Source organism: Vitis vinifera, chromosome 2 (assembly GCF_030704535.1).
Source record: "Vitis vinifera cultivar Pinot Noir 40024 chromosome 2, ASM3070453v1".
Classification (NCBI taxonomy): domain Eukaryota; kingdom Viridiplantae; phylum Streptophyta; class Magnoliopsida; order Vitales; family Vitaceae; genus Vitis; species Vitis vinifera.
In genome coordinates, this window is record NC_081806.1 from 10,332,468 (window position 1) to 10,342,249 (window position 9,782).

The 9,782-nt window shown below is 32.9% G+C and overlaps 1 long non-coding RNA gene across 1 annotated transcript; it reads left to right on the forward strand.

Moving 5' to 3' along the window:
* The first annotated feature begins 2,004 nt into the window (after positions 1–2,004).
* On the forward strand, positions 2,005–2,862 carry LOC132254856 (uncharacterized). The gene is made up of 2 exons (XR_009467291.1): positions 2,005–2,321; positions 2,582–2,862. It is a non-coding gene; the product is annotated as an uncharacterized LOC132254856 (long non-coding RNA).
* Positions 2,863–9,782: the final 6,920 nt, after the last annotated feature.

Here is a 9,782-nt window from a genome sequence, read left to right on the forward strand (position 1 = left end):
ACACAGATGAAAATGTAAGATCCATTCAATGCAATCAGATTGGCCGAACCGGGCTGCAATGTGGAGGATTGTGTTCTCCTTTGGGGTCAATTGGAATCGAATGTCATCTTCTGACATTTGCTCAAGTATATTGATGTGGCCATGTGCTGCAGCGTTGTAAAACTTAGCATCCATGTGAGTGATATTGACACCTTCAGCTGCAATCTGAGTGGAACTGGACTCCATCTAAAACAAACTTAGTGAGAAAGGGTCTAAATATTGTCTTAGTTAATATAGGTCCAGCGGCTTAATTTCAAGGTAGCTTCCTGAATGACAAGTTGCAAACTGCTGAATGCAGAAAAGGTGGATGGTAGGTCAAGCCCCTTCGTCCTTTTGTGTAAATGACAACTACAACCCATTTCACATTTTGCGTAGTTGGTCCTGTTGACATGAGTGGTCATGTGAATATCTTTTTGGTTTGATTTCCACCCATTGACATTTTCTAATACCTTATCTTACTGCATCCTGGGCAACATGTGAAGATAAAGAGTGATGATTGAATGGGGAAAAAGAAGAGAGACTAGGCATGGCAATCCATGGGACAAGTCATTCCTCCCAACCTCTTTCCCTTTATTTATATCCATTTTCCTACTCACCCAAAAAATAAATTAAAAGATTATTTGATTAAAAATGATGAAATAATTCCAAATTCATAAATCTAACTTTCCATATCTTTTAAACCTAAAAAATACCCATTTTTAGTATAAATATCCTTATGTTTTTCTTGTAAAAATAATCTTTCTTTATTGAAACTTATAAATAATAATGGGATTGAAAAACATTAATATAAAAAATAGATTATTTTTTAAATTCAAACATGAAAAGAGATGGATTTATAAAATTAGGATCATTTCATATCCCTTTTAATAAATTAATATTAAATTAAATAAGATGGAGGAGAGCCGGGTAGGACATTCTCATGGCCCACTTATTCTTTAAAAAAAGAAAAGAAAAATCTTTTTAATTTTTTAAACTTTTTTTTTCAATTTTTTTAGTTTAAAATTTTTAAATTGTGTTAAAAATAAATAAAATTTATAAATAGATAAATATTATAAATATTTTTAATTCATTTTCATAAAAAGTAATATTTTATATGTATAAAAGGTTTAAAATAAAAAAATTCATGGAAATAATTTTTTATTTATTTTATATATAATTGAGGCAAGACACCAAGCCATCCTAAATCCATTATGCATTTAAAAGAAAATTTTAAATTCTTTTCAAATTCATTTATATTTATTTCAAACTCATTCGAGTAGGATGTGACAAATACTTGAGAAAATGAGTTTGTTATTATTATTATTTTTTTTAAAACACAATTTTTTATTTTTTAAAAAAAATATTTTTCAAAATACAACTATGGACCCCGCATTTCGGCTCATGCATTTCCCACTCGAATGGCGAGCTCGATTTTTATTTGAAAAATTGATTTGTTGATTAAAAATGACTTGGAATCGCCACTTATTTTTGTTTTATTTTTAAAATGGTAAACAAAATAAGAAAGAAAAACCCTAAGTGCGACTCCTGGTTTTGGAAAAGGCGATCTATGAAAAATCGGATCGGGCTCGGGGGTCAGGTTACTTATCGGGAAGGTATGGTGAAGACCATAGCACTCCTCTAAGTCCCTAAAGTCGAGTCTCTACTGATAAAATGAAGCTGATGTGGCAGTTGATGAGTAAATCAATGAATATCCTGAATGATCATGCACATATGAGAATCGAAACATGTATAATGAAGTATCAGAATGAGAGTGTATGCGTACCTGGGCCACGAGCCACAATGCGCTATCAAGAAATGAGATTAATACACAATTAACGAATATAAATTATAGCTCATGCATATCAGAGTGCAAAATGAAGATCAAGCAAAACATATTAAGCACAATAGTTGACAATCAATAGGGATCAAACATAGGGCGCTGTAGACCCCCTTTTATGAGGGGCCTGGGGGGGAGAGTTTTTTTCTCTCTTCTGGGCATTTCTCTTTTAAACAAAGGGGGGACCACCAGATGGGAGGAGAGAAAGAGACGTGGCAGAGGCCATGCTGGAGTTGGAGGAGCCCATACCTGCTGAGAGATGAACAGGGAAGCAGGTAATGGCTTGCCCGAGAAGGTAGGAATCGGCTAGAGAAAAAGAGATAGAAGGAAAAAAGAGAGGTGTGGCTGGGGGGTTCTTGGGATCTGAGGGAGTGAAGCTTGAAGAAGAAGGAGAGAAAATGAGAAAGGGGGAAGGGAAGAACTGAGGGGTTTTCTCACGGATTTTTGCTGGAGAAGAGCTTTCTAGGTGCGTGCTTTGTGGTTTTTTTTTTTTCTTCTTCTTCTGTTCATGTTTTTCATTATATTTTCACATTCATGCATTTGCCTTGTTGTTTTAGCTTTCATTCACCATTTGAATGTGATTGCTATGCCATTTTCTCATTTTCTGTGATTTCACTTGAGGCTATAACATATATGGGTTCATATGCTTCATATTACCCAGCATTTTTTTTTCTGCCATACATGTTATTTTAAATTGGTGAGTTCATTGTTGGGTTGTGAGGCTAGGGACGGAAAATGCTGAGTGGCCTTTACCAAAAATGAGCTGTGAATTCCCTTATTATTATTGCTGGTTCGTGTGGGTTATGTCCATGGAGGAGCCGTTTTGAGGGGAAGGAAGAAACTAAGAGGAAGGGAGGAGAACAAGAGGGAGTTGAACACGTGGAGAAGTGAAGCTTGGAATGAGGGCCCCAACTTGGTCAACTCATTTCCATTCTTCCCATTCTCTTGTGCAGCCACCTAACCCAATTTATTTATTTATTTATTTTCACTGTTTTCCCCCACTTAAATTGCCTTTGTTTTTTTTTCCTTTCACGCGTGTGCACCAACATTCCATTTTAATTCTCAATCTTTATTTATTTATTTTAATTTTCCAAAATTTTAATTCCCAAAACTTTTATCTTCAAATAATTGTATAAATTTCCATTTTTTAAATCTAAATTCCAATTTTCGAAATTTCAATTTTCATATCAATTTATTTAATCATTATCATTTTACTCACCTATTTATTTGTTTATTTTTAAAAATTCAACATTTAAATAATTTCCAAAATTCTCATTCGTAAATTCAATTTCCAAGACTCCAATTTCTTTCAAAAATTAATTTTTAAAACTCCAATTCTTAAATTTAATTTTCAAAATTCAAATTCTCATAATTTCCAAAATTCAAATTTCTTTTAAATTTAGTTTCTAAAACTCAAATTCTTAAATTTAATTTTCACAATTTTTACTTCTCAAATAATTTTAAGATTTCCAATTTCTTTAAAATTTAATTTTCAAAGTTCCAATTCTTAAATTTAATTTTCAAGACACCAATTCTCAAATCCTTTTAAAAAAAATTCCAATTTCTTTTTCCCATTCTTAAATTCAATTCCCAAGGCTCCAATTATCAGATAATCTTCAGGACTTCAATTTTCAAATAAATTTCAAAAATCCAGTTTTCACTCGAACAATTTTAATTCCACTTTGGTTTTCAAATAATCTTCTTTTTCTCTTAATTTTATATAAGCGTGAATGTCATTTTCATAATTTCAGAACAATGGAATTTGTGAGATTAATTCGTGCAAGATCAATCGGGCTTTGGTGGGGGCCCCACATACGTGATTTTATGATTGATTGATTTGTTTGTCACGCGCTATTTATTTATCCTGCTCTACGACGTGCATGCTATTATTTCTTAATTGTGCACTAACGTCACTTCTTGATAGCGCTTCATGGATCACTGCCCAGGTACGCATCTACATCCGCTCTGGTCATTTTCGATATGCATGTTTAAATTCTCACGTGTGCATGATCACTCTGAGTATTCATTGATTTCCTCATCAATTGCCATGATTGTTTCATTTTATTAGTAGAGACCCGTTTTTAGGGACTTAGAAGGGTGCTACGGTTTTTACCGTACTTTCCTGATAAGTAACCTGACCCTCGAACCCGATCCGGTTTTTCACAGACCACCTTTTCCAAAATAAGGAGTCACACTTAGGGTTTTTCTTTCTTATTTTGTTTACCCTTTAAAAATAAAACAAAAATAAGTGGCGACTCCAAGTCATTTTCATAATCAATATAAATCAATTTTTCAAATTAAAATTCGAGCTCGCCATCGAGTGGGAAACATATCGCGCAATCGAAATGCGGGGTCCACAGGCGCCCCCCCCCCCCCCCCCCCCCCCCCCCACCAAAACCCAATTTATTATTCAAGAACTAGTCTCACAAATTCCGTGTTTTAGAATTATGAAGAATTCACTATTGCTTATGTAAAATCAAGAAGATCGGAAGATTATTTAGGAACTGAAATGGAATTAAAACTATTCAAGTGAAAATGGGATTCTTGGAGTTTATTCGAAAATTGGAGTCTTGAGAATTAAATTTAAAAGATTAGACCTTAATAATTAATATGAAATTTGTCAAAGAAAATGAGAAATGAACTTTAGGGAATTAAACTGCAAGGATATAGATTTCAAAAGTTGAATTTGTAATAATAATAATAATAATAATAATAATAAATGAACTTTAAGAAATTGAACGGCTAGAGTACAGATTTTTAATAATAATAATAATAATAATCATAATAATAATAATAAGAAATGAACTTTAGAAAATTGAATTGCGAGGATATAGATTTTTAATGATAATAATAATAATAATGATAATAGTAATAATAATAATAATAATAATAATAATAATAATAAAATAAAATAAACTTCAGGAAATTGAATGGGTAGAGTGTAGATTTTCAATAATAATAATAATAATAATAATATGATGAGCTTTAGGAAATTAAATTGCGAGGATATAGATTTTTAATGATAATAATAATAATAATAATAAATGAACTTCAGGAAATTGAACGGGTAGAGTGTAGATTTTTAATAATAATAATAATAATAATATGATGAACTTTAGGAAATTAAATTGCGAGGATATAGATTTTTAATGATAATAATAATAATAATAATAATAAATAAACTTCAGGAAATTGAACGGTGTAGATTTTTAATAATAATAATAATATGATGAACTTTAGGAAATTAAATTGCAAGGGTATAAATTTTTAATAATAACAATAATAATAATTATGATAATAATATTAGGAAATTGAACTGAGAGAGAGTATAGATTTTTAATAACAATAATAATAATAATAATGATAATAAGGATTTGAAATAATAATCATAATAATAATAATCATAATAATAATAATAATAAGATTTTGAAATAATAATAATAATAATGATAACAAGATATTGAAAGTTGAATTAATAATAATGATGATAATAATATTTTGAAAGTTGAATTAGTAATAATAATAATAATAATAAGATTTTGAAAGTTTGAATTAATCAAAATAATAGTAACAATAATAATAATAATAATAAGTCGTTAATAATAATAATAATAATGATAATAAGGTTTTGAAATAATAATGATAATAATAATAATCATAATAATAATAATAAGATTTTGAAATAATAATAATGATAACAAGATTTTGAAAGTTGAATTAATAATAATGATGATAATAATATTTTGAAAGTTTGAATTAATAAAAATAATAATAATAATCATAATAATAATAATAATGATAATGATAGGATTTTGAAATAATAATAATAATAATAATATTAAGATTTTGAAAGTTGAATTGATATTAATAATAATAATAATAATAGGAATTAAAAGGTAAGGGGTACATGAATTGGGCCGCATGGTAGGATTGAGGGCACATGAATTGGGCTGCATCTACTGGGCTGCATGGTGGGATAAAAGGCACATGAATTGGGCCGCATCTACTGGCCTGCATGGTGGAAAGCCTAACTAACACTCCACTGGCTTTATTTTCTCATTTTTGGTCTGGAGGTGGAGCTTCCAGCTCGCACCAGCCTCTACGAAATGACCATTACCAGCCTTGGCTTTCACCAGAATAGTTGTTGCTCGCTTGATCTTCTTGGTAAGGCTTGGGTCACTCATCTGAATGACGCCACCTTGGACGCGGATGCTCTAGAACCGCGACGGCACAGGCCCCCCAGCCTCCTCCGTGAGGCGCGCTTGCTCGGTGCTAACAGCGTCCGTGATAACGCCACCGCGCAGCAGCTGGTCCAAGCCCACGTTGGCAAAGAAAAGTGATTTCTTGGTCTCGAAGATGGCACCATGGCTACCCTGTAACAACTCCATTGCTCGCCGTCTCAAAGCAGTAGAAAGAAGGAGCAAAAGAAGCCATGGGTCGGAAGATTTGGAGATGAAGGGCGTCCGTGCAGGGCGGCCATGCGCGCATGCGGGTAGGTGTCTTCGGGATTTTAATGGTGGCCTTGGAGGAATCTCGGATGGCCATGCAAGGTGTGGAAAGTGGGTGTTAAGAGGTTGAGGCATGACGGTGAGAATATGGGTTAGATGGGTATTCTGAAAATTTAAAAAAAAAAATGAAGGCTTGGAGATGGAAGTGATGTATGACAATGGGCATGGAGGGTGTTGAGCGTGTTCGTGGGCATGACTCTCTCTTCCACCCTCATGGGGCTTCACAAAGCTCATCATAGGCTCAAACGGATGGTTTAAGCAAGCCCAGTATAATCCTTAAATATCAAACAAACCAAGATCTAACCATCAACAGGAGAAATAAATCATGGATGTTAGAGAAAACAAAGAACAAGGCAAGCGTGTGCAAGCAAACTCGTTCAAAGCCAAACAACCAGATGGCCCGAGACGTCCACAGGAAATCACCAAAACGATGTCATGGGTTGAAGTAAGGCATCAAATGGAAAGAAATGTATTAAACTCAAGCTAGACTTACCTGAAAACTCCTGAAAAATTCCCTGCCAGCGAGCTTTTTCTCCCCCCAGCTCGCTCTCTCTGGTTCCCTCCTCACTCCTCCCTCTTTTCTCCAATCCCTTCCCCTTAGCTATCTTTCCTTTCCCGCCTTTTTTTTTTCTACAGCCCTCACCCACTCTCTGCTCTTTCTCTAATCTGGTCGGGAGAATTGTGTTTTGGGCCCAGCTGGGCCCAAAAATTAACAAATGGTCCATCTAACCGACCCATTTAAGCTGAAAACCCAAAGGAAGTGTCAAAATTAAAAAGAAGGATATGCACTTTTATTAATTCCAAAAATAACCTTTGCTGATTATGAAAAAAAATAATAATAAACAAAAAAATCCAGGTTGGAATTTTGCCCTAATTTTGGTGTCTCTTCAGATTTCAAGCCTAGAAGCCGTTTTCTTCTCTTCGTCCCGAGTTCCTCCATCAGATTTCAAGCCTAGAAGCCGTTTGCATCTCAATCTCTGCGGCTCTTGGGAATTTTGCCCTAATTTTGCTCTCTTCAGCATTTTAAGCCTATAAGCCATTTTCTTCTCTGCCTAGAAGTCTAGAAGTCATTTTCTTCTCTGTCTAGAAGTCGTTTTCTTCTTTGCCTAGAAGTCGTTTTCTTCTCTACCTAGAAGTCGTTTTCTTCTCTGCTTAGAAGCCGTTTTTTCTGTTCCTCCCGAGTTTCTCCATCGCTTGCATCTCAATCTCTGTGGCTTTTTGGAATTTTGCCCTAATTTTTTTCTCTCTTCAGCATTTCAAGGCTAGAAGCCATTTTCTTCTCTTCCACCCGAGCACTTCCATCGCTTGCATCTCAATCTCTGCGGCTCTTTCATTTTTTTCTCGCATTCGTCTCTCTCGAAAATTTGAATAAGGTATGGATTTCAGTTAGGTCTCTCTTGTTGCATATTTGAGGTTAGTAGATTGCCTAAATTTTGGTATCTCTTCAGCATTTCAAGCCTAGAAGCCGTTTTCTTCTCTTCCTCCCGAGCACCTCCATCGCTTGCATCTCAATCTCTGCGGCTCTTTCATTTTTTCTCGCATTCGTCTCTCTCAAGAATTTGAATAAGGTATGGATTTCAGTTGGGTCTCTCTTGTTGCATATTTGAGGTTAGTAGATTGCCTAAATCTCGACCTAAATTTTCTTAGTCCAAATCTCTAAACTGTGTTCAACTTGATCTCCGGAGTTCAAGTTACTGTTCCCATTCAATAATTGACTTCTTGGTTTGCTACTATTATTCGGATGCTGAGAAAATAATGAGAAAAAGAAAGGAAAAATTTTGAACCATAATTTTTTCTTTAAGCCTTGAGAATACAGAAAATGCACTTTACCTGCAACTCATAATTCATGGATTAATCGATCTGATTATATTTTTGTAATTTTTTTTAGATTTTTTTTTTTCATGCTATTTGTATATTTTAAATTCAAAAAAATATTTGTGAAAAATTGTCATATATACTTGAAAATAATTTATAATTGTTTAATTGGTTGCTAGAAAACCAGGAAAGGAAAAATGGAAAGGGGAAATGGAAAACCTAAAAACCCTAAAGTTTTCTTATGGTGCATTGGCTTGACATGTAGGCACAAGTAACAGATTTATCTCTTTTTATCTATTAGTTTTTTTTACCCTTAAACCTTAAATGTGTTAAACTATTGCTTATGGTTTTGTATGAATCATCTAAAGTAGGACATGATAGTTTAGAAGAGAATTTTGTATTTGTTACATTTTTTAGGCTATTATCTCTTCATATTATTTTGAAAAGCAACGCTTTATAATTAATATTTAAATATCTCCATTCTCTTTGAATAAGTTTGTAGGCATGTCTGATATAGTAGTACCAACAGAAATTGTCTAAGGGTTTGAGTGAGAATGAGAATTTGTTTTCTACCTAGTGTAAGTATAGGCCAGAGCTTAATAAAACGTGGGGGATTATTTCCTATTGAATGTCTTATACTTCCATAATTCCAATGTTTTTGGTGTATATATATATATATATATATATATGTTCTGGAGTATTATGTCGAATCAGACACAAAATCCTCCTACTTTACTAGATATTGTTGTGATGTTCTGTCTTAAAGTTCCAAGTATTGACACGATTAGATTATTAGCATAGGTAAGTAGTAGTGTCAAATTGGGTAGCACTAAAGTAGTTGGAGAGAGAGGTTTTTGCTTATAAAAATGTGAACTATGAATACATAAGTAAAGGGGAATGATAGGGAAAATAAGTTAGAGATTTGTTTTTTTTTCCTTTTATAGCCTTTCTTAGTTTTTAATTTAATGATTTTTTTTAATCTATTAATTTCAATCTTTTAATTTCCATTTCAGTTTTACATTTCTCTTTTTTTTTTATTATTATTATTTTTAGTTTTGTTTAGGTTAGGTAGTATTTATTAGTCCAAGAGAAGAGAGAAGCTCGGTCTTCATATCTTAGTTCAACTCAGCGTTTGTTTATTAGTGCCTATCTTAAAATAATCTTACCCTTGACAATGGTTAGAATAATCAAAAGGAGCAACAAAAATTCTTTTTTAAGACTTTAAAGTTACATTTTTTTGTATATACATTTTTTAAAATATAACTTTTTCGTATGGGAACATAGTATATTGTGAGATGAAAAAACTTTTAAGATCACATTGAATATGCATTATTGTTTGTTCAACAATATAAATTTGTGCTTTATTTCAATAGGTTGATGGATGCCACAAATAGAATATACTGTTATATTTTCGTGGGAGGCAAACTTGTCCAAAAAAATGATGGCGTTTGGGAATATGTTGGTGGAAGAAGCAAAGGTATTCACATTTATAAAGGAATGACATTTGAAGAATTCACTCAGAAGGTCTTAGAAAAATTCGACATTTCCCTTCATGTGAGGAGGATGCACTACACCCTCAAGTTTAACCCTAGAGTCATCCAAGA